General features: G+C 45.0%; 1 protein-coding gene across 1 annotated transcript in view; it reads right to left on the reverse strand.

Moving 5' to 3' along the window:
* The window catches only part of LOC120051201 (tetratricopeptide repeat protein 28-like), a 370,532-nt gene that overhangs the window by 38,751 nt on the left and 305,795 nt on the right, over positions 1-25,986 (reverse strand). The gene's annotated exons all lie outside the window — the stretch shown is intronic.

A 25,986-nucleotide genomic window follows, 5' to 3' on the forward strand; every position in this document is an offset into this window, starting at 1 on the left:
TTAATTGATTTGCCTAGCCCATAGATAGTGGCATAACCCCAATCCATAGATGGGCTCACCTTTGTGATAATTCACCCACAGTTCCCTCACAGAAGGAAACCCCTCAGATGAGGTGGATCAGTAGTCCAGCTTGATTGTTTCTGTGTATTTCTGTCTCAAGGTTAAAGTGTCATAGCCTTACCTGGCCCAGTAACCACCAGGTCAACACCTGAAGGAATGAACATGCTAAGCATACTACAGACAAAACAAACAAGAGACAGTACAATTCTTTGTACAGATTGCTAGAAGGAATACAATATGGATAAGTAACATACTGTATAAAGAATTGATAAACTGTTACTAACACTTTTATATGACAAATGGTAGGAAGAATAGGCTTTTGGCATTGCATGTCCTACAGTTACAGTAGACTGACATTGGCACCTCACATATCAAGGACAGAGCCCAGGCCGTAGCCCCAGCCCCACGCCAGCCACATCCCACCCCACCCCCACCCAAGCCCCACCCCAGCCCACCCCAGGCCAGCCCACCCCACCCACCCCACCCCAGCCCCACCCCAGGCCAGCCCCCAGGCCAGCCCACCCCACCCCAATCACACCCCAGCCCTAACCCAGGCCAGCCCCCCCCCCCCCCATGCCAGCCCCAGTCCCAGTTCCAGCCCAGCCTGGCCTCAGAGCATGTTAATATGCGGAGGAGGAGCACTGACAGCCTTCTCCCTCCACAAAGTCATTGCCAAGGTTATGTCTTCCCTTTTGAGCTTAGCCCACAGAGGGTATAATGCCTGTTGATGTATCACCAGCTAACATGGCCCCAGCCCTCACCTGAGTCCCCTGCTGGAGGCTAAAATTGGAGCTGGATCTGAGGCTAAGGCTGGGGTGGGGGCTGGGGAGAAAGGCTAGAGTTGGGGCTGGGGGGGGGGGGGGGCTGGGGAGAAGAAAGGCTAGAGTTGGGGCTGGGGGGGGGGGGGGGCTGGGGAGAAAGGCTAGAGTTGGGGCTGGGGGGGGGGGGCTGGGGAGAAAGGCTAGAGTTGGGGCTGGGGGGGGGGGGGGGGGGCTGGGGAGAAGAAAGGCTAGAGTTGGGGCTGGGGGGGGGCTGGGGAGAAAGGCTAGAGTTGGGGCTGGGGTGGGGGCTGGGGAGAAAGGCTAGAGTTGGGGCTGGGGGGGGGGGGGGGCTGGGGAGAAAGGCTAGAGTTGGGGCTGGGGTGGGGGCTGGGGAGAAAGGCTAGAGTTGGGGCTGGGGGGGGGGGCTGGGGAGAAAGGCTAGAGTTGGGGCTGGGGTGGGGGCTGGGGAGAAAGGCTAGAGTTGGGGCTGGGGGGGGGGGGGGCTGGGGAGAAAGGCTAGAGTTGGGGCTGGGGGGGGGGGGGGGCTGGGGAGAAAGGCTACAGTTGGGGCTGGGGGGGGGGGGGCTGGGGAGAAAGGCTAGAGTTGGGGCTGGGGGGGGGCTGGGGAGAAAGGCTAGAGTTGGGGCTGGGGGGGGGCTGGGGAGAAAGGCTAGAGTTGGGGCTGGGGTGGGGGCTGGGGAGAAAGGCTAGAGTTGGGGCTAGGGGGGGGGCTGGGGAGAAAGGCTACAGTTGGGGCTGGGGGGGGGGCTGGGGAGAAAGGCTACAGTTGGGGCTGGGGGGGGGGCTGGGGAGAAAGGCTACAGTTGGGGCTGGGGGGGGCTGGGGAGAAAGGCTAGAGTTGGGGCTGGGGGGGGGGCTGGGGAGAAATGCTAGAGTTGGGGCTGGGGGGGGGGGGGGCTGGGGAGAAAGGCTAGAGTTGGGGCTGGGGGGGGGGACTGGGGAGAAAGGCTAGAGTTGGGGCTGGGGAGAAAGGCTAGAGTTGGGGCTGGGGGGGGGGCTGGGGAGAAAGGCTAGAGTTGGGGCTGGGGGGGGCTGGGGAGAAAGGCTAGAGTTGGGGCTGGGGGGGGGGGCTGGGGAGAAATGCTAGAGTTGGGGCTGGGGGGGGGGGGCTGGGGAGAAAGGCTAGAGTTGGGGCTGGGGGGGGGGGCTGGGGAGAAATGCTAGAGTTGGGGCTGGGGGGGGGGCTGGGGAGAAAGGCTAGAGTTGGGGCTGGGGTGGGGGCTGGGGAGAAAGGCTAGAGTTGGGGCGGGGGGGGGCTGGGGAGAAAGGCTAGAGTTGGGGCTGGGGGGGGGCTGGGGAGAATGGCTAGAGTTGGGGCTGGGGTGGGGGCTGGGGAGAAAGGCTAGAGTTGGGGCTGGAGTGGGGGCTGGGGAGAAAGGCTAGAGTTGGGGCTGGGGGGGGGCTGGGGAGAAAGGCTAGAGTTGGGGCTGGGGGGGGGGCTGGGGAGAAAGGCTAGAGTTGGGGCTGGGGGGGGGGCTGGGGAGAAAGGCTAGAGTTGGGGCTGGGGGGGGGGCTGGGGAGAAAGGCTAGAGTTGGGGCTGGGGGGGGGGTCTGGGGAGAAAGGCTAGAGTTGGGGCTGGGGGGGGGTCTGGGGAGAAAGACTAGAGTTGGGGCTGGGGGGGGGGCTGGGGAGAAAGGCTAGAGTTGGTGCTAGGGGCGGGGAGGGGGCTCGGGAGAAAGACTAGAGTTGGGCTGGGGAGAAAGGCTAGAGTTGGGCTGGGGAGAAAGGCTAGAGTTGGGCTGGGGAGAAAGGCTAGAGTTGGGCTGGGGAGAAAGGCTAGAGTGGGGGTTGGGGAGAAAGGCTAGAGTTGGGCTGGGGAGAAAGGCTAGAGTTGGGGCTGGGGAGAAAGGCTAGAGTTGGGCTGGGGGGGCTTGAGGTGAGTTTGGCGCTGGAGCTACACCTGGAGCCGGAAGAGATGAGGACCTAAGGCTATGCCGGGGGCCACACAAGGGGTCAGAAAATAATCTCTGTCTCCGCCAAATTGTAAGAGGATTACAAGAACCCCTGGGTCCCTGTTTGATAATAAATAATAGCATGTTTTGGGCCTCAGGTGGTAAATGCTGTTGGTACACAAACCAGGGGGAATGATGGCGATTGGCTGGACAGATGGATAAGAAAGGGGTAGTGATAGATACACTGATTTCAAATGACCCCATCAAAAAATTGTAAGAGAGAGGAGGGATTGACTCCTGTGGACCCTGTTATGACCCTGTTATGGCCATGCAATTCACTCAGACTGCACAATAAGGTTTGTTATGTTACATACAGTACATAAACTAAACCCCAGAGCTTATATGAGTCTGCAGCTCCATCATTTCCATCTGCACAGTGAGCACAATGACTGTGAAAAAAGAGGAATCAAACAACAAGCAAAATATCCCTCACGCACCACACACACACACCTACTTTATCCCATTCACCACCCCGTATCAAAAGACATTAAAAGGCGGGCGATGCGTTGTCACTTTGCATTACACAGGCGCACAGTGTGAGAGGGAAATGCTGCAGTGATGACTTTGAGGGATGGTCTCTTGTTCTTACTAAATCACTGTGTCATTCTGTGCTGTGTGTGGAGGTCCACAGCACTGTGGAGCTGTCTGCTAGCTGCCTCTCTGCTGCTCTGCTCTGCCCAGCTAAGAGGATTTCAGCAACAATGGAGTCTCTGCCACTGTGCCGGGGTGATACCAGGGATAGAAGAAAGATGGCCAATCACCAAGCAGCCATCGGCCCTGTCCTAGAATCCAAACTCTAGCCTAAACTCCATTCATATTTCAGTTAGCCCAACACTGTGTCAACACAAGGACCTGAAGAATGAATACAAAACAACATTTTCAATTGGTATGTACAAATTAATGGTCTAGAAAATTGCAGGACCAATATAAAGTGGTTAGAGTGTAAAAAAGCAGATGCATAATTGCTTTCTAGACATTAACACTGAGTGCTGTGTGTGTTGAGACCTGTGGGAGGCGGTAGAGAGCTGAATCAGAGAAGGCAGACAAGGTACTGAGTGGGGTGGGGTGGGGTGGAGTGGGGGTCTGGGTTTAGGCTTAGGTACCAAATCCTCACTCACAAACACAGACATCTCCCACGGCCCGACAGACACGCTGAGAGAGACAGGAAGGTGGAAGATAAAAAGAAAGGGGGATGGATAGATGGACGTGTGCTGAGTGGGAGGCCTGCCAACACAAGCACACACAGACAGGCTGCTGCACCCCTCCACCCCTCTGCCTGCCTGCAGGCCCAGCTGGGCTGGCTTCCTCTCCGCTCTCTCCAGCTGACCCGTCACTATCCTTCAGGACTGTTACACCTAACCCTGCTTAACCACAGCGAAACCTCTGTTACTTCTGGATCTATGATAGCTCTGGACAGTTATGTATCTAATCTTCAATGTCCAGAGCATTGAGCAAGACCCTTTGGTTTTATTGTGCCTCGGGTTTTCCGTTTAGTGAAGACTTCAAATTCCATGTTGAAGTTGTGGATGGGCTAAGGAAAAAATAATGCTGTTTCTGTGTTGTTAGAGTTAATAGTGACATAGTGAATGGATTCAAAATAAACACATACAGCTCATAGCTATATGTGGAAGGTGGGAGTGTGGGAGAATGTTGGAGCAGGCTTCCAGTCCAGTATTTGGCATTGTCTTCTGCCATGAGACTAGGCTGAAGGGGGCCATGGAGAGGGGGAACTAACTGCTGCTTTTCCATGAACATGACAGTGGGCCAAGCAGCACAGATCTGCTACACTAGGAACTCTCCAGAAGAGGAGAAGGAGAATGGCATCCAATGTAACAATGTAATCACCTCAACCCCCCTCCCCTCCCTCTGTACATAGTAAAGTAACTAGGTTTTCCATTCCAGTCCTTCCTGCCTGTGTGCCCTGAACCAGGGGCATAGTAGGATATATTTACCTGTGGAACATTAACAGCACGGCCCTGTTGGCCCTAATGATCCTGAAGAAAGAGCTTGAGATGTCACCTCAACAGGATAAATACACATTTTATGTTTGGTTTCCCTCACTACCTGTCTCCTTCCCTATGCATTCTTCCATTCACTCTGCCTGTTCCATTAGGCTGGATAAATTCCTCAGTAAATCCAGCCGCTGCCCTCCTGCTCCTGCCTTCTCCCCTCCCTCCTTTAAAAAACACTAGGCTGTTTCCAACGACAACCAACCTGAGATCTCTCCCTCCCTGACTGCCTCAGTCTGCTGTCTGCACCAGACCACATGGCTGTGTTCCTGTGTGAGCCATATAGCCAAACCCTGCAGGACTCCACAGAAGACTTTTCCTGTTGGGGTTAGGGAGAGTATACTAGGAAAGGCCTAAAGCCATTTCAACTCAGTTTCTCTCTCTCCCTCCCCCTGAATCTCTCCTGCCCCAGTGAGTAGTACACACAGAACAGTGTTCTTTATAGCTCTGTTTTGTTGGACTCTGCCCACTGGGCAAAGACGTCAATTCAACGTCTATTCCACATTGGTTCAATGTAATTTCATTGAAATGATGTGGAAACAACGTTGATTCAACCAGTGTGTGCCCAGTGGGTGTGCTGTTGTTTTGTTGTGTTTCCTGTTTGATTTAGCTTTGTCTCAGCATTGAGGTCCTCTGGGAACCAGGGTGAAAACAAGGAAAGTGATAGCTTAATTAAAACTGTTACCTCCGGCTCTGTTAACTGATGGAGTCGCAATTTCTAATGACTTTTTTAGATGAAGAAAACGAAACAATGAGTAGTGGGTTAGAAAAAGAAAGAGAGAAGGGAGAGAGGACAGGGAGAGAAGAGAGGGAGAGAAGAGAGGGAGAGAAGAGAGGGAGAGAAGAGAGGGAGAGAAGGGTAAAAACAGCTTCCAAACAAACTTATTAAAAACCTCTTTGAAGTGAATTGCAGGAGAAAATATTGCAATTTAGATTCTGTTTCATGAATAACAGAAATGTAGTGGGCTTGACTAGCAACAACGACGAGACAGCCTACAGGGAGGAGTTGAGGGCACTCAGTGTGGTGTCAGGAAAATAACCTCTCACTCAACGTCAACAAAACAAAGGAGATGACCGTGGACATCAGGAAACAGCAGAGGGAGCACCACCCTATCTACATTGAATGGACAGTAGTGGAGAAGTTGGAAAGTTTTAAGTTCTTCGGCGTACACATCACAGACAAACTGAAATGGCCACACAGACAGGAGGCTGAAGAAATGTGGCTTGTCACCTAAAACCCTGACAAACTTTTACAGGTACACAATTGAGAGCATCCTGTCGGGCTGTATCAACGCCTGGTACGGCAACTGCACCGCCCTCAACCGCAAGGCTCTCAAGAGGGTGGTACATTCTTCACAACGCATCACAGGGGGCAAACTACCTGCCCTCCAGGACACCTACAGCACCCGATGTCACAGGAAGGCCAAAAGGACCATCAAAGACAACATTCGAGCCACTGCCTGTTCACCCCGCTACCATCCAGAAGGCGAGGTCAGTACAGGTGCATCAAAGATAGAAGCTGTTTTTCAGTCTCTCGGTTCTATCTCAAGGCCATCAGACTGCTAAACAGCAATCACTAACTCAGAGAGGCTGCTGCCTACATAGAGACTCACTAGTCACTTTAAACAATGCCACTTAAATAATGTTTACATATCTTACATTACTAATTTCATATGTATATACTGTATCTTATACCATCTATTGCATCTTGCCAATGCCGCTCAGCCATCGCTCATCCATATATTTATATGTACATATTCTCATTCACCCCTTTATATTTGAGTGTATTAGCTAGTTGTTGGGGAATTGTTAGATTACTTGTTAGATATTACTGCACTGTCGGACCTAGAAGCACAAGCATTTCGCTACACTCGCATTAACATCTGTCAACCATGTGTATGTGACCAATACAATTTGATTTGATTTGATTTTGATGTTGATTTGAAATGTGAGTTAAATACAAAAGCCACAACTCCAGTCCTCCCTGAGATATTAAATAACGCTGACTAGGGGGTAAGTTAGCCGGTTAATGACTAGAGCCTGGAGAGTCTGGAAAGCAACATTTTCATCTCCTTTATAGGTCAGCGTGCACTGAGCCAAGGCTCCTGTCACCACTGGGCCTCAGTCAGCCAACCCGCCTCAGTAATAAAGCATGTTACCGTCGCTGTGCTGAGCGGAGCTAGCTGGCTACATGTTACCTCTAAGCCATGACAGGTGCCGCTCCACCCTCCCCACATCAACATAGATCATCAGAGAAGAGCTGAGGGCTGAATAAAAGATCTGGGGGAAAAATACTTTCTTTCTTCATGTTCTCCACCCCTCCTCCACACTGCTATTCTTCTCCTCTCTATACCACACTGCTATTCTTCTCCTCTCTACACCACACTGCTATTCTTCTCCTCTCTACAACACACTGCTATTCTTCTCCTCGCTACACCACACTGCTATTCTTCTCCTCACTACAACACACTGCTATTCTTCTCCTCTCTACTCCACACTGCTATTCTTCTCCTCTCTACTCCACACTGCTATTCTTCTCCTCTCTACTCCACACTGCTATTCTTCTCCTCTCTACTCCACACTGATATTCTTCTCCTCGCTACAACACACTGCTATTCTTCTCCTCTCTACACCACACTGCTATTCTTCTCCTCTCTACACCACACTGCTATTCTTCTCCTCTCTACACCACACTGCTATTCTTATCCTCTCAACACCACACTGCTATTCTTCTCCTCTCTACAACACACTGCTATTCTTCTCCTCTCTACTCCACACTGCTATTCTTCTCCTCACTACAACACACTGCTATTCTTCTCCTCTCTACTCCACACTGCTATTCTTCTCCTCTCTACTCCACACTGCTATTCTTCTCCTCTCTACTCCACACTGCTATTCTTCTCCTCTCTACTCCACACTGATATTCTTCTCCTCGCTACAACACACTGCTATTCTTCTCCTCTCTACACCACACTGCTATTCTTATCCTCTCTACACCACACTGCTATTCTTCTCCTCACTACAACACACTGCTATTTTTCTCCTCTCTACACCACACTGCTATTCTTCTCCTCTCTACACCACACTGCTATTCTTCTCCTCGCTACAACACACTGCTATTCTTCTCCTCGCTACAACACACTGCTATTCTTCTCCTCTCTACAACACACTGATATTCTTCTCCTCTCTACACCACACTGCTATTCTTATCCTCTCTACACCACACTGCTATTCTTCTCCTCGCTACACCACACTGCTATTCTTATCCTCGCTACAACACACTGCTATTCTTCTCCTCTCTACACCACACTGCTATTCTTCTCCTCGCTACAACACACTGCTATTCTTCTCCTCTCTACAACACACTGCTATTCTTCTCCTCTCTACACCACACTGCTATTCTTCTCCTCTCTACAACACACTGCTATTCTTCTCGTCTCTACACCACACTGCTATTCTTCTCCTCTCTACAACACACTGCTATTCTTCTCCTCTCTACAACACACTGCTATTCTTATCCTCTCTACAACACACTGCTATTCTTCTCCTCTCTACACCACACTGCTATTCTTCTCGTCTCTACACCACACTGCTATTCTTCTCCTCTCTACAACACACTGCTATTCTTCTCCTCTCTACAACACACTGCTATTCTTATCCTCTCTACAACACACTGCTATTCTTCTCCTCTCTACAACACACTGCTATTCTTCTCCTCTCTACAACACACTGCTATTCTTATCCTCTCTACAACACACTGCTATTCTTCTCCTCTCTACACCACACTGCTATTCTTATCCTCTCTACAACACACTGCTATTCTTCTCCTCTCTACAACACACTGCTATTCTTCTCCTCTCTACTCCACACTGCTATTCTTCTCCTCGCTACACCACACTGCTATTCTTCTCCTCTCTACACCACACTGCTATTCTTCTCCTCTCTACACCACACTGCTATTCTTCTCCTCTCTACAACACACTGCTATTCTTCTCCTCTCTACACCACACTGCTATTCTTCTCCTCTCTACACCACACTGCTATTCTTCTCCTCGCTACACCACACTGCTATTCTTCTCCTCTCTACACCACACTGCTATTCTTCTCCTCTCTACACCACACTGCTATTCTTCTCCTCTCTACACCACACTGCTATTCTTCTCCTCGCTACACCACACTGCTATTCTTATCCTCTCTACAACACACTGCTATTCTTCTCCTCTCTACACCACACTGCTATTCTTCTCCTCTCTACACCACACTGCTATTCTTCTCCTCTCTACAACACACTGCTATTCTTCTCCTCGCTACACCACACTGCTATTCTTCTCCTCTCTACAACACACTGCTATTCTTCTCCTCTCTACACCACACTGCTATTCTTCTCCTCTCTACACCACACTGCTATTCTTATCCTCTCAACACCACACTGCTATTCTTCTCCTCTCTACAACACACTGCTATTCTTCTCCTCTCTACTCCACACTGCTATTCTTCTCCTCACTACAACACACTGCTATTCTTCTCCTCTCTACTCCACACTGCTATTCTTCTCCTCTCTACTCCACACTGCTATTCTTCTCCTCTCTACTCCACACTGCTATTCTTCTCCTCCCTACTCCACACTGATATTCTTCTCCTCGCTACAACACACTGCTATTCTTCTCCTCTCTACACCACACTGCTATTCTTATCCTCTCTACACCACACTGCTATTCTTCTCCTCACTACAACACACTGCTATTTTTCTCCTCTCTACACCACACTGCTATTCTTCTCCTCTCTACACCACACTGCTATTCTTCTCCTCGCTACAACACACTGCTATTCTTCTCCTCGCTACAACACACTGCTATTCTTCTCCTCTCTACAACACACTGATATTCTTCTCCTCTCTACACCACACTGCTATTCTTATCCTCTCTACACCACACTGCTATTCTTCTCCTCGCTACACCACACTGCTATTCTTATCCTCTCTACACCACACTGCTATTCTTCTCCTCGCTACAACACACTGCTATTCTTCTCCTCTCTACACCACACTGCTATTCTTCTCCTCGCTACAACACACTGCTATTCTTCTCCTCTCTACAACACACTGCTATTCTTCTCCTCTCTACACCACACTGCTATTCTTCTCCTCTCTACAACACACTGCTATTCTTCTCGTCTCTACACCACACTGCTATTCTTCTCCTCTCTACAACACACTGCTATTCTTATCCTCTCTACAACACACTGCTATTCTTCTCCTCTCTACAACACACTGCTATTCTTCTCCTCTCTACAACACACTGCTATTCTTCTCCTCTCTACAACACACTGCTATTCTTATCCTCTCTACAACACACTGCTATTCTTCTCCTCTCTACACCACACTGCTATTCTTATCCTCTCTACAACACACTGCTATTCTTATCCTCTCTACAACACACTGCTATTCTTCTCGTCTCTACACCACACTGCTATTCTTCTCCTCTCTACAACACACTGCTATTCTTCTCCTCTCTACAACACACTGCTATTCTTCTCCTCTCTACAACACACTGCTATTCTTCTCCTCTCTACTCCACACTGCTATTCTTCTCCTCTCTACTCCACACTGATATTCTTCTCCTCGCTACAACACACTGCTATTCTTCTCCTCTACACCACACTGCTATTCTTATCCTCTCTACACCACACTGCTATTCTTCTCCTCACTACAACACACTGCTATTTTTCTCCTCTCTACACCACACTGCTATTCTTCTCCTCTCTACACCACACTGCTATTCTTCTCCTCGCTACAACACACTGCTATTCTTCTCCTCGCTACAACACACTGCTATTCTTCTCCTCTCTACAACACACTGATATTCTTCTCCTCTCTACACCACACTGCTATTCTTATCCTCTCTACACCACACTGCTATTCTTCTCCTCGCTACACCACACTGCTATTCTTATCCTCTCTACACCCCACTGCTATTCTTCTCCTCGCTACAACACACTGCTATTCTTCTCCTCTCTACACCACACTGCTATTCTTCTCCTCGCTACAACACACTGCTATTCTTCTCCTCTCTACAACACACTGCTATTCTTCTCCTCTCTACACCACACTGCTATTCTTCTCCTCTCTACAACACACTGCTATTCTTCTCGTCTCTACACCACACTGCTATTCTTCTCCTCTCTACAACACACTGCTATTCTTCTCCTCTCTACACCACACTGCTATTCTTCTCGTCTCTACACCACACTGCTATTCTTCTCCTCTCTACAACACACTGCTATTCTTATCCTCTCTACAACACACTGCTATTCTTCTCCTCTCTACAACACACTGCTATTCTTCTCCTCTCTACACCACACTGCTATTCTTCTCCTCGCTACAACACACTGCTATTCTTATCCTCTCTACAACACACTGCTATTCTTCTCCTCTCTACACCACACTGCTATTCTTATCCTCTCTACAACACACTGCTATTCTTCTCCTCTCTACAACACACTGCTATTCTTCTCGTCTCTACACCACACTGCTATTCTTCTCCTCTCTACAACACACTGCTATTCTTCTCCTCTCTACAACACACTGCTATTCTTATCCTCTCTACAACACACTGCTATTCTTCTCCTCTCTACACCACACTGCTATTCTTCTCGTCTCTACACCACACTGCTATTCTTCTCCTCTCTACAACACACTGCTATTCTTCTCCTCTCTACAACACACTGCTATTCTTATCCTCTCTACAACACACTGCTATTCTTCTCCTCTCTACAACACACTGCTATTCTTCTCCTCTCTACAACACACTGCTATTCTTCTCCTCTCTACACCACACTGCTATTCTTCTCGTCTCTACACCACACTGCTATTCTTCTCCTCTCTACAACACACTGCTATTCTTCTCCTCTCTACACCACACTGCTATTCTTATCCTCTCTACAACACACTGCTATTCTTCTCCTCTCTACAACACACTGCTATTCTTCTCCTCTCTACTCCACACTGCTATTCTTCTCCTCTATACACCACACTGCTATTCTTCTCCTCGCTACACCACACTGCTATTCTTCTCCTCTCTACACCACACTGCTATTCTTCTCCTCTCTACACCACACTGCTATTCTTCTCCTCTCTACAACACACTGCTATTCTTCTCCTCTCTACACCACACTGCTATTCTTCTCCTCTCTACACCACACTGCTATTCTTCTCCTCGCTACACCACACTGCTATTCTTCTCCTCTCTACACCACACTGCTATTCTTCTCCTCTCTACACCACACTGCTATTCTTCTCCTCTCTACACCACACTGCTATTCTTCTCCTCGCTACACCACACTGCTATTCTTATCCTCTCTACAACACACTGCTATTCTTCTCCTCTCTACACCACACTGCTATTCTTCTCCTCTCTACACCACACTGCTATTCTTCTCCTCTCTACAACACACTGCTATTCTTCTCCTCGCTACACCACACTGCTATTCTTCTCCTCTCTACAACACACTGCTATTCTTCTCCTCTCTACACCACACTGCTATTCTTCTCCTCTCTACACCACACTGCTATTCTTATCCTCTCAACACCACACTGCTATTCTTCTCCTCTCTACAACACACTGCTATTCTTCTCCTCTCTACTCCACACTGCTATTCTTCTCCTCACTACAACACACTGCTATTCTTCTCCTCTCTACTCCACACTGCTATTCTTCTCCTCTCTACTCCACACTGATATTCTTCTCCTCGCTACAACACACTGCTATTCTTCTCCTCTCTACACCACACTGCTATTCTTATCCTCTCTACACCACACTGCTATTCTTCTCCTCTCTACACCACACTGCTATTCTTCTCCTCTCTACACCACACTGCTATTCTTCTCCTCGCTACAACACACTGCTATTCTTCTCCTCGCTACAACACACTGCTATTCTTCTCCTCTCTACAACACACTGATATTCTTCTCCTCTCTACACCACACTGCTATTCTTCTCCTCTCTACACCACACTGCTATTCTTCTCCTCGCTACACCACACTGCTATTCTTATCCTCTCTACACCACACTGCTATTCTTCTCCTCGCTACAACACACTGCTATTCTTCTCCTCTCTACACCACACTGCTATTCTTCTCCTCGCTACAACACACTGCTATTCTTCTCCTCTCTACAACACACTGCTATTCTTCTCCTCGCTACACCACACTGCTATTCTTATCCTCTCTACACCACACTGCTATTCTTCTCCTCGCTACACCACACTGCTATTCTTATCCTCTCTACACCACACTGCTATTCTTCTCCTCGCTACAACACACTGCTATTCTTCTCCTCTCTACACCACACTGCTATTCTTCTCCTCGCTACAACACACTGCTATTCTTCTCCTCTCTACAACACACTGCTATTCTTCTCCTCTCTACACCACACTGCTATTCTTCTCCTCTCTACAACACACTGCTATTCTTCTGCTCTCTACAACACACTGCTATTCTTATCCTCTCTACAACACACTGCTATTCTTCTCCTCTCTACACCACACTGCTATTCTTCTCGTCTCTACACCACACTGCTATTCTTCTCCTCTCTACAACACACTGCTATTCTTCTCCTCTCTACAACACACTGCTATTCTTATCCTCTCTACAACACACTGCTATTCTTCTCCTCTCTACAACACACTGCTATTCTTCTCCTCTCTACAACACACTGCTATTCTTATCCTCTCTACAACACACTGCTATTCTTCTCCTCTCTACACCACACTGCTATTCTTATCCTCTCTACAACACACTGCTATTCTTCTCCTCTCTACAACACACTGCTATTCTTCTCCTCTCTACAACACACTGCTATTCTTCTCCTCGCTACACCACACTGCTATTCTTCTCCTCTCTACAACACACTGCTATTCTTCTCCTCTCTACACCACACTGCTATTCTTCTCCTCTCTACACCACACTGCTATTCTTATCCTCTCAACACCACACTGCTATTCTTCTCCTCTCTACAACACACTGCTATTCTTCTCCTCTCTACTCCACACTGCTATTCTTCTCCTCTCTACTCCACACTGCTATTCTTCTCCTCTCTACTCCACACTGCTATTCTTCTCCTCTCTACTCCACACTGATATTCTTCTCCTCTCTACAACACACTGCTATTCTTATCCTCTCTACACCACACTGCTATTCTTCTCCTCTCTACACCACACTGCTATTCTTATCCTCTCTACAACACCCCGCTATTCTTCTCCTCTCTACACCACACTGCTATTCTTCTCCTCTCTTACGCTTGTTAATCTTACACTTGATCATTTCTTCTCGTTTTGTGTGTAACATGTTTTATCTCTGCATGGTGGTGCTTCAAAGCAAGAGGATTGTACAGTAAGCTACAGTATGTCAAGTTGGCTACAGTATGTGGGGGGAATGACAAGGCAACAACAACATTCCCCCCACCACCATCACCACAAACAACAACAGTGTAATCAGAGAAATTATGTATTTTTTTAACCACTTAATTCTCTGTTATCTACATTATTCAGCTCTTGGAAAATCAGCTATTAAAGGTAATTAAGCGATTCATCAAGTCATTATCAATTACTTGGAGCCTCACAGCCGCAGAATACAATCACTAGGGGTGAGGGGGAAAAGAGAGAGTTAGAGAGAGAGAGCAAAAGAAGAAAGAAAGACAGAAAGGCAAGGCACTGTCAGGCAGAGGGAAGGAGAGGGGAATGGAGAAACAAGAGGTAGAGACAGGAGGGCAACATCAACACAATCACCTAACACTCCACTGGGCCTCCCTCCCAGCCATCACCATGAAACACTGCAGCTTGTCCTTGGCAGTACGGAGCAACAGGCCCACTCTCCTCCTTCTCCTCCTCCTATCCATTGTGCTTTGGTTTTGTCACCAGCTGTGGGTTTTTGACAGTACATCAAATACACTGTAATTATTGTGTCATGGAATTTGAAGTATTGTTGCTGCTGATGTAACGTCTGCTTCCAACTCACACTCTCAAACATGTAGATCCCCTGAACGCAGCTCACTCTCCAGCCCACTTTCCAACTCACACTCTCAAACATGTAGATCCCCTGAACGCAGCTCACTCTCCAGCCCACTTTCCAACTCACACTCTCAAACATGTAGATCCCCTGAACGCAGCTCACTCTCCAGCCCACTTTCCAACTCACACTCTCAAACATGTAGATCCCCTGAACGCAGCTCACTCTCCAGCCCACTTTCCAACTCACACTCTCAAACATGTAGATCCCCTGAACGCAGCTCACTCTCCAGCCCACTTTCAAGCTCACACTCTCAAAACACGTAGATCCCCTGAACGCAGCTCACTCTCCAGCCCCCTTTCCAGCTCACACTCTCAAAACACATAGATCCCCTGAACGCAGCTCACTCTCCAGCCCACTTTCCAGCTCACACTCTCAAAACACATAGATCCCCTGAACACAGCTCACTCTCCAGATCCCAATCACCTGAATTCTGATCACCTGTTCACACACCTGTACGTCATTATCACACACTATTTAGTTCAGTTCTTTGCACCCCATCATTGTGAGGTATTGTTTGTTTTGTGACACAGTTCTATTCGGAGCGCTGGTTTCCCCTGTAATTTAATCCGCCCGTGTATGATAGTTTTTGCCTGCCTCACTAACGACACCTTTTGCCTATTCCCTGCCTGTACTTTAGCCTATCGGATTTCCTGTTATCAACCTTTTGTCTGATCTCCCGGACGACGTTACAAGCCTTTTCCCTGCCTGTACTGTTGCCCTTTTGGACCCCCTGTGTATGACCTTCTGCCTGCCCCTGGACCCAGCTACCTGCCTCCTCCTGTGGTCCTTTACAATAAACACCTGCTGCTCCCTACGCTTGAAACCAGCTCTCTGTCTCCCATCGTGTTCATTACAGATGTATTCTTGCTGTTACTGGTGGGACTAAACTTTACTCGCTAGAGGCCCTGTTTGCGACCACGAGTAATCAGGACACCTTTCTGAATATTCATAGATGGAACCAACCACTGGTTGGGTGTTAAGCTGGTCTTGTTCCCTATTTCCACGCTCTCTCTTCTGAGGATAACCATTACGTCTCTTAGTTGTCCATTAGAGTCAGCTTTACAACTGTCTTGATGGCTGTCGTAAGCCATGCCACCAACCTACTACATATTGTCTTGATGGCTGTCGTAAGCCATGCCACCAACCTACTACATATTGTCTTGATGGCTGTCGTAAGCCATGCCACCAACCTACTACATATTGTCTTGATGGCTGTCGTAAGCCATGCCACCAACCTACTACATATTGTCTTGATGGCTGTCGTAAGCCATGCCACCAACCTGCTACATATTGTCTTGATGGCTGTCGTAAGCCATGCCACCAACCTACTACATATTGTCTTGATGGCTGTCGTAAGCCATGCCACCAACCGACTACATATTGTCTTGATGGCTGTCGTAAGCCATGCCACCAACCTGCTACATATTGTCTTGATGGCTGTCGTAAGCCATGCCACCAACCTGCTACATATTGTCTTGATGGCTGTCGTAAGCCATGCCACCAACCTACTACATATTGTCTTGATGGCTGTCGTAAGCCATGCCACCAACCTGCTACATATTGTCTTGATGGCTGTCGTAAGCCATGCCACCAACCTGCTACATATTGTCTTGATGGCTGTCGTAAGCCATGCCACCAACCTGCTACATATTGTCTTGATGGCTGTCGTAAGCCATGCCACCAACCTGCTACATATTGTCTTGATGGCTGTCGAAAGCCATGTCACCAACCTACTACATATTGTCTTGATGGCTGTCGTAAGCCATGCCACCAACCGACTACATATTGTCTTGATGGCTGTCGTAAGCCATGCCACCAACCTGCTACATATTGTCTTGATGGCTGTCGTAAGCCATGCCACCAACCTGCTACATATTGTCTTGATGGCTGTCGTAAGCCATGCCACCAACCTACTACATATTGTCTTGATGGCTGTCGTAAGCCATGCCACCAACCTGCTACATATTGTCTTGATGGCTGTCGTAAGCCATGCCACCAACCTGCTACATATTGTCTTGATGGCTGTCGTAAGCCATGCCACCAACCTGCTACATATTGTCTTGATGGCTGTCGTAAGCCATGCCACCAACCTGCTACATATTGTCTTGATGGCTGTCGAAAGCCATGTCACCAACCTACTACATATTGTCTTGATGGCTGTCGTAAGCCATGCCACCAACCTACTACATATTGTCTTTTTTTTTTTTTTTTTTTTTTTTTTTTTTGGGGGGTGGATCAGCTTAATATTGCGGAAAGAATGTTGCTTCCAATGTAATTGTCTGCATCATTTCCAATCCCCCATATTTTTTGGGGTAAATATATATATCCATTCACGTATGCATACATATACACATATATACATACACATACCTACATAGACATACATACTTTTTTAAAGAGTATACCTTTATTATTATTCCCCGCAAACCCTACCACCGATCCCCCAATTGGAGTAAACTGATAAACATTTCTGTTTTTACCTTCAATTTATACATCTTATACACATTTTACAGACACAGTCTACTTTATAATAGTTCTCTCTTGTTTGTTCTTAGTCCTTCCTCTATTTCTGTTGTCCATCCAGTTTGATTTCCACTTGTAACTGTGCTATTTCACAATAGCTCCGCACCTATACACATTTCACAGATCCCGTATGCCCTACATTGTTTATCTTGTTATTAGTCCCACCCTTCAGCTCCACTCAACCTTTCCCATCTATCTTCCAACATCATCCATTTCGGATTTTTATTTGCCATATATTTTTCAACTGTGCTGTGATGCTTCACAAAAGATTTGAATCTTCCTATTCTCATAGCTTCCACGGATTGTAAATTAAAAATAAACATTTTTGCTAAAATAATTATTATATTATTGATTGATTGACTATGGCTTTTCAAATCCCCCAGTATTGCTATCTGTAGCGTTAGTTCTACGCAAATGTTGCAATTCTTCAACCATTCCTGGACCTGTGACCAAAAACGAGCTACATGCGGACAATACCAAAATAAATGGTCTAATGACTCTGCCTCCTCACAGCAGAATCTACAGAGCTGGGAAGATTGTATCCCCCATATATATAACATTCTATTAGTTGCAAGAATTTTGTACAATAATTTAAATTGAAAAATTCGAAGTTTTGAATCCGGCGTTGTTTTGCGTATCAATTCATACACCATGTGCCATGGAATGGGTACATCGAAAATCTCTTCCCAACTATTTTGCAATTTATATGGCACAGCTGTAAGTTTTTTGGTCCTTAAATGAAATTGGTATATGTTTTTATTTATCACACTTTTCTTTAACCATTTATGTTCTTTAATATAAGGCCGACATACAAGTTCCTTACTTTTATCCCCTTCCACCTGCCTCTTCCATTTTTGTGGTAATGCTGCAATTAATTGGTTGTAATTTTGGGTAGAGCAGACATTTCCATATGTCTGAGTTAGCTGCATGTGTGACATTACTCCACCAGTCCTATTTATGATATCATTCACAAAAATTATACCTTTTTTAAACATTTCTTCGATAAATACAGTTTTTTTATCAATTACTATATTTGAATTTAACCACAAGATTTGTTGTACTATTTGTTCCGTCCTTTCAGGTGGATTAAACTGAAATTGCAACCAACTTTCTAAGGCTTGCTTAAAAAATAAAGATAATTTGGAGATTATTTCCTTTTCAAGCAACCGAAAGTGAGCAGGTGTAATCTGAATAAAGGGAAAAAGGCCCTTCTTGAACATAGGATGAGACATTCGTACCAATCTACTAGAGAACCAGTTTGGATTTAAGTATAACTTTTGTATGACTGATGCCTTTAGTGAGAGGTCTAATGCTTTAATATTTAATAATTTCTGCCCTCCGAATTCATATTCGTTATATAAATAGGCCCTTTTAATTTTATCTGGCTTGCCGTTCCAAATAAAATTGAATATTTTTTGTTCATATAATTTAAAAAGCAGGTCACTAGGTGTAGGCAAAACCATAAGCAAATAGGTAAACTGTGATATGATTAAAGAGTTAATCAGGGTGATTTTCCCACAAATAGACAGGTATTTTCCTTTCCATGGTAGCAAGATCTTATCTATTTTTGCTAACTTTCTATAAAAATTTATTGGAGTGAGATCATTTCTTTCTTTTGGGATTTGTATACCGAGTATGTCCACATCACCGTCAGACCATTTAATTGGTAAACTACATGGCAATGTAAAATGTGTATTTTTTAGTGATCCAATACGTAATATGGTACATTTATCATAATTTGGTTTTAATCCAGAGAGGATAGCAAATATATCTAGATCCTCTAAGAGGCCGTGGAGAGATTCTAGTTGTGGTTTTAAAAGAAAACATGAATCATCAGCGTACAATGACACCTTAGTTTTTAGGCCCTGGATTTCTAATCCCTTAATATTAATGTTTGATCTAATTTTAACAGCTAACATTTCGATGGCAATAATAAATAGATATGCCGATAGTGGACAACCTTGTTTTACTCCTCTAGATAGTTTAAAACTTTCTGAGATGTAGCCATTATTTACTATTTTACACCTAGGGTTACTATACATAATTTTTACCCATTTTATAAGAGATTCCCCAAAATTGAAATATTCTAGGCATTTATATATAAACTCCAGTCGTACTTTATCAAAAGCCTTTTCAAAATCAGCTATGAAAACCAGGCCTGGTGTCCCCGATATTTCATAGTGTTCTATTGTTTCCAGTACTTGCCTTATATTATCTCCAATGTATCGTCCATGTAAAAAACCTGTCTGATTAGGATGAATAATATCTGACAAAACTTTTTTTATTCTATGCGCCAAGCATTTTGCTAGGATTTTTGCATCACAACACTGAAGTGTAAGAGGTCTCCAATTTTTTAAATGGACTGGATCTTTATATATACCACTTGGGTCCTGTTTCAGTAATAATGATATCACACCTTCTTGTTGCGTGTCTGATAATCTATCATTTATATAGGAGTGGTTAAAACAAGCTAATAATGGTCCTTTGAGTATATCAAAAAAATGTTTGTATACTTCCACTGGTATGCCATCCAGTCCTGGAGTTTTCCCATCCTTAAAGGCCCCAATTGCATCAAGTAGTTCCTCCTCTGTAATTAGGCCTTCACATGAGTCTTTCTGTACAGATGTTAATTTTACATTATTATTAGGGAAAAAATCCATACAATTAGTTTCAGTTAGTGGAGATGGAGGAGCCTGAAACGAAAATATATTCTTAAAGTACTTTACTTCCTCTTTCAAAATATCATTTGGTGAATCATGCGTGACTCCATCATTTGTAACAAGTTTTAATACGTTTTTTTTGGTAGCATTTCTATATTGAAGATTGAAAAAAAAATTGGTGCATTTTTCCCCATATTCCATCCAGTTCGCTTTATTTTTGTAATATATTACACTGGATCTTTCTTGAATAAGTTCCTCCATTTCTTTTTGTTTTTCCTCTAACTTATTCTGTGCCTCTATGGTACCGTTTTTATTGTTATCTAACTGTACTGTTAGTCCTTCAATTTCCTTTGTTAATATGGACTCTTTTGATCGAAATTGCTTTTGTTTTATAGATGAGTACTGAATTGCATGGCCTCTAAAGCCACACTTAAAAGTGTCCCATACAATATGGGGATCTGCTGTACCTATGTTATGTCTAAAAAAGTCAGTTATAAATTCTTCTGTCCTAGTTCTAAACAATTTATCATCTAGTAGGCTTTGATTAAATTTCCAATATCCTCGCCCACGTGGAAATTCTGTAAGAGTAATATATATGCCAATTATGTGATGGTCCGACCGCATTCTGTCCCCTATCAAACACTTTTTAACTTTTGGTGCCAGAGAGAATGATATAAGAAAGTAGTCAAGGCGACTAGCTTGATTAAGCCTCCGCCATGTATATCTCACTAGGTCAGGGTATTTAAGTCTCCATATATCCACTAATTCCAATATATCCATGACATTCCTGATTTCCTTAAGTGCCTGAGGGTGATAGTTTGTAGTGTGATTTCCTTTCCGGTCCATAGAGGTATTTAAGACCGTATTAAAATCTCCCACTATAATAATAGAGTCTAGTGTTGCTTGTAGAGTTGATACATTCTTATATATATTGTCAAAGAAGCTTGGATCATCATTATTCGGACCGTATAGGTTAATAAGCCATATATGTTTATTGTCCAATAACATATTTAAAATAATCCATCTACCTTGAGGATCTGTTTGGACAAGTTGCACATTTGGATCAAAGTTATTATTAATTAAAACCATCACCCCTTTTGAATTTCTTTGCCCATGGGAGAAATATATTTCGCCCCCCCAGTTCTTTTTCCACAAAACTTCATCTAAAACTGTCGAATGGGTTTCCTGTAAACAGTAGATATTATAATCCTTCTCTTTTAGCCAGGTAAATACTGATCGTCTTTTCTTATTATCTGCTAAGCCATTACAATTGTAACTGGCTATACTTATTTCACCACTTACCATAATGAGACACACCTTTCAATTATTTTTATCAAAATATATGTTTGTAAACGTCCTATTAAAAAGTAACATAATGATTGAGTGTCTATATAGTTGTACCATGACATTTGCATCTCCACTAAGCAAACCTCCAATTGGTCCCCACTATTCCACCCGCCAAAAGCCCCCATCTCGAGTTGGGTTGTCATCCCAATGACCGGCAGACCACCCCCGACCCCCCGCATCGCACAGCCCCGGACCGACTGGGATCCATCCTTCGAAAAGTGCACACAGCGCCATCCACCGAACCGAAGCAGATCCATTGCCAAATGCATTTCCATCGCCCTCACCTCTATTTTTATTACATATTGCTGTGAATCATCCTCTATAGTCCCTAACATCTTTTACTTCTTCCTTCGCAACAGTTGTGGGATACACACATACACCCACACACATTCAGCCCTTACCCCCACACAACCATAAGCTCACCCTCTCAACAATTGCACCATCCCAGAGCCCAACTCAAGATGGATCATGATTTACAAATGTACTTGCAGTTGCAGCTGCATGAGAAGGCCTGCAAGACCGTGCAAAAAATGAGCATAAATGTAGAGATTTATTTACCATTGTCACATCCTAAATGATGGAGGTCAAATGTACACCTTCTTCCTGAAACACCCACAATACGGTCATCCATTTTGACCATGTTCCCAAGCATCTCCATGCAGTCCGACTTGATTTCGTGCCACCAGGGCCACAATAATATACCCCCTCTCTGAATGTCCGAGTGTGACCCCCTCCCCATGGGTTACTGCAGCTAGTGTTGCCAGCACTGCCACTGCCTGGGTGGGGGCACCCCACCGGAATCCCCACCGGCTAGGTACAAGGTCGTCAAGGTTCTCATTAGCAGCTTTGAGAATTTCCTTGTTTATTATGCTCTCCCTTTAGGGGGCTTTGGCTTTGCAGGACCAACCCTGCCAAGCAGGCTCAGAATCTTGAGGGGGCAGTGCTGCTCTTGGTCCCTGACCTCATTTTGGCTGCATACAGACCGCTTACAGCATGCACATAAAACAGTTAGGGACTTCTCCTTAGTATCTGGGCCATTCATGTGGGTGTCTAGGGTATAGGGCCATGGACCGTACCATTAAAATAGGATAATAAATAATTAGATATAATTTATTTTAAAAATGTAGTTCCCCATGATAGGACAATAAATAAATAAGACGTATAATTCATTATAAAAGTATATCCATCATCTGAACAACATTGAAAGCCCTCTCATACCCGGCCCACAGCAATACACTGGCTCTGGGATATGCAACTATTTCATTACTCACTCACTCAACTTTCCAAACATAACAAATAAAAATAAACACACACCACACCATCCACACATACTGTGCCTTCTGTTTACTTAGTTTTTATCTTCACTATGTAGAAATAGTGCTTGTGTTCAATTAGTTATATATGAAGATTTATAGAAAAGCTATATTTTGTATTGTATTGTTACAATCAATAACCGGGCTTGAATTGTGTTTATTTTCCTCATCTATGAGAACTTTGTAATTTTTAAAATAACCATGGAGTAGTCTTTGTGTCTCTGAACAACTGGTTATCAATATATAGTTTATCAACGACGAGAGCTACTCGTTTCGCTTTTAATCTATTTTCTTTGAAAATTGGATACAGAACTTTGCGCCGTTCTGCAATTTCTTTCGGAAACTGATCATTCATGCCAATTTTGGTCCCAGCAAGTCTTTTACCCAGGCTTTTAACCATTATTTTATCTTTAAATGAAGCAAATTTGGCAACGATTGGGCATTCGTACCTCTGCCCTCTCTGTCCGAGGCGGTGTACACGTTCAAGTTGGATCTTATCGATAACTTCGCGTGGAATCTGAAGCGCTGCAAAAAGGAACTCTCTAACTACAGATTCAGGAACCTCTCCTTCTTTCTCTTGGATACCTGTAAGTACCAAATTCTCTCTCATGGATCTAGTTTGTATGTCTAGTAAGCATTCCTTCAGAACGGTGTTCTCCTTTTTAATTTCATTCATTTCGGTTTCAATTTTATTGACTGTCCCTTTTAGCGCGTGTGTTTCCTTCTCCAATGTCGCAGCTTTTTCATCACTCATCTCTAGGCTTGCCTTCAACTCTTTTATATCTTTACTAACTAATTCAAGTATACCCAGTTTGTCATTTATTGATTTTAACAGATCGGTTTCGACCTTTACTATTGCCGGTGGTGAGAATATTAAATCATCCGTGTCGGTTGAGGAGTCACGTTTTCGTTTTTGAATCGGTTCCCCTGTCTTACTCTCCGTCATGTTTCCGTCCTACATATTGTCTTGATGGCTGTCGTAAGCCATGCCACCAACCTGCTACATATTGTCTTGATGGCTGTCGTAAGCCATGCCACCAACCTACTACATATTGTCTTGATGGCTGTCGTAAGCCATGCCACCAACCTACTACATATTGTCTTGATGGCTGTCGTAAGCCATGCCACCAACCTACTACATATTGTAATGGCTGGACTCAAATACAGCTGAATGTGCTATGTCGTAGACCTCTCCTTAGAGCTGTGACGATAAACTGAAAATGATCGACATCGACATTGACCATGCCTATCAGTTATCGCAGGCATTTTTCTGATATCATTCATTAGGATAAGTTGCCTATACTGAAGAAATGTGAAGTTTGAAATGAAACAAGTTTGCTAATATGGGTGATTGTTAATGGGACAATGTGATGCCTACAACCATCAAACTAGTAGTTTAAAGGATAATAAAAAAAAACTGGTGCACATTAATGTTATATATGTATTGTTATCACATAAATTCAGGCAATTTATCGCTATATGGATTGTTGTCCATATGGCCCAGCTCTCCCTCTGCTGGTATTGAATAACCATAGGGGTACCTTTGCTTTCTCATTATGTTAGCCCTGCATTGTAAAGGGTGCATTGCTAATCATTTTATTTCTGCAGGTTTTGACCGTCAGATGACTAGGGCTTTGAAAAGGGGACAATAATTACAATAGAGCTCCAATCAAAAGGCCTGATCTTATAGACTTAATTCCCCCTCTCTGTCTTTTCTATGTATCTATATTTGAATTATCTACGGCACTAGGATTCATTTGCTAGATTTGATTAAGTCCTTGCCAGTGGGGGGGGGAGAGCAGAACAGAACGGAACAGAACAGCGTGGGTATTAATGTGCAGAGAGTTCCCATGAAAGATGTAAAGGGTTTTTATGGGCTTCTTTTCTCCTGTGACAGTGTGATAGTTATATGTTAGTGTTCCATCACTCTAGCACATCCCAGCCAGTGATAACTCAGTCACTGAGGCTGTCTGTCTCCTCTGCTCTGCTCTGGGCCCATGCAGAGACTCCTGTCCTGACCAATCACATCACAGCTCCCTGACCAAGCTGAGGTATCGTGTATCACGCAACACTGCAGTAAATCTACGTAACAGTAGTAGACCTGAACCTGGACGGGAGTTATAGCAACACATTTAGCTGACTACTGTTTTTCAATGGTCTTTGTTCTCACACCAGTCACTATGTAGGGCTCCATTTTAAACAACATTTAAACACTTAAAACAAGGTTGTGATAATGAACATCCAATAAAAAAATCGACAGCAAGAGCTAGGTCAGGTAACTATCAGTAAATACGAATGTGGACATACCCAGAGACAGGTAAACAGGTACTAGTGATATAGTAGTACCTGGAACCCACGACAAGCAGAGACAGGTAAACAGGTACTAGTGATATAGTAGTACCTGGAACCCACGACAAGCAGAGACAGGTAAACAGGTACTAGTGATATAGTAGTACCTGGAACCCACGACAAGCAGAGACAGGTAAACAGGTACTAGTGATATAGTAGTACCTGGAACCCACGACAAGCAGAGACAGGTAAACAGGTACTAGTGATATAGTAGTACCTGGAACCCACGACAAGCAGAGACAGGTAAACAGGTACTAGTGATATAGTAGTACCTGGAACCCACGACAAGCAGAGACAGGTAAACAGGTACTAGTGATATAGTAGTACCTGGAACCCACGACAAGCAGAGACAGGTAAACAGGTACTAGTGATATAGTAGTACCTGGAACCCACGACAAGCAGAGACAGGTAAACAGGTACTAGTGATATAGTAGTACCTGGAACCCACGACAAGCAGAGACAGGTAAACAGGTACTAGTGATATAGTAGTACCTGGAACCCACGACAAGCAGAGACAGGTAAACAGGTACTAGTGATATAGTAGTACCTGGAACGCACGACAAGCAGAGACAGGTAAACAGGTACTAGTGATATAGTAGTACCTGGAACCCACGACAAGCAGAGACAGGTAAACAGGTACTAGTGATATAGTAGTACCTGGAACCCACGACAAGCAGAGACAGGTAAACAGGTACTAGTGATATAGTAGTACCTGGAACCCACGACAAGCAGAGACAGGTAAACAGGTACTAGTGATATAGTAGTACCTGAAACCCACGACAAGCAGAGACAGGTAAACAGGTACTAGTGATATAGTAGTACCTGGAACCCACGACAAGCAGAGACAGGTAAACAGACTTACTAGTGATAAACTGTAGTAGTACCTGGAACCCACAACAAGCAGAGACAGGTAAACAGACTTAC

This window comes from Salvelinus namaycush, chromosome 1 (genome assembly GCF_016432855.1).
Source record: "Salvelinus namaycush isolate Seneca chromosome 1, SaNama_1.0, whole genome shotgun sequence".
Lineage (NCBI taxonomy): Eukaryota > Metazoa > Chordata > Actinopteri > Salmoniformes > Salmonidae > Salvelinus > Salvelinus namaycush.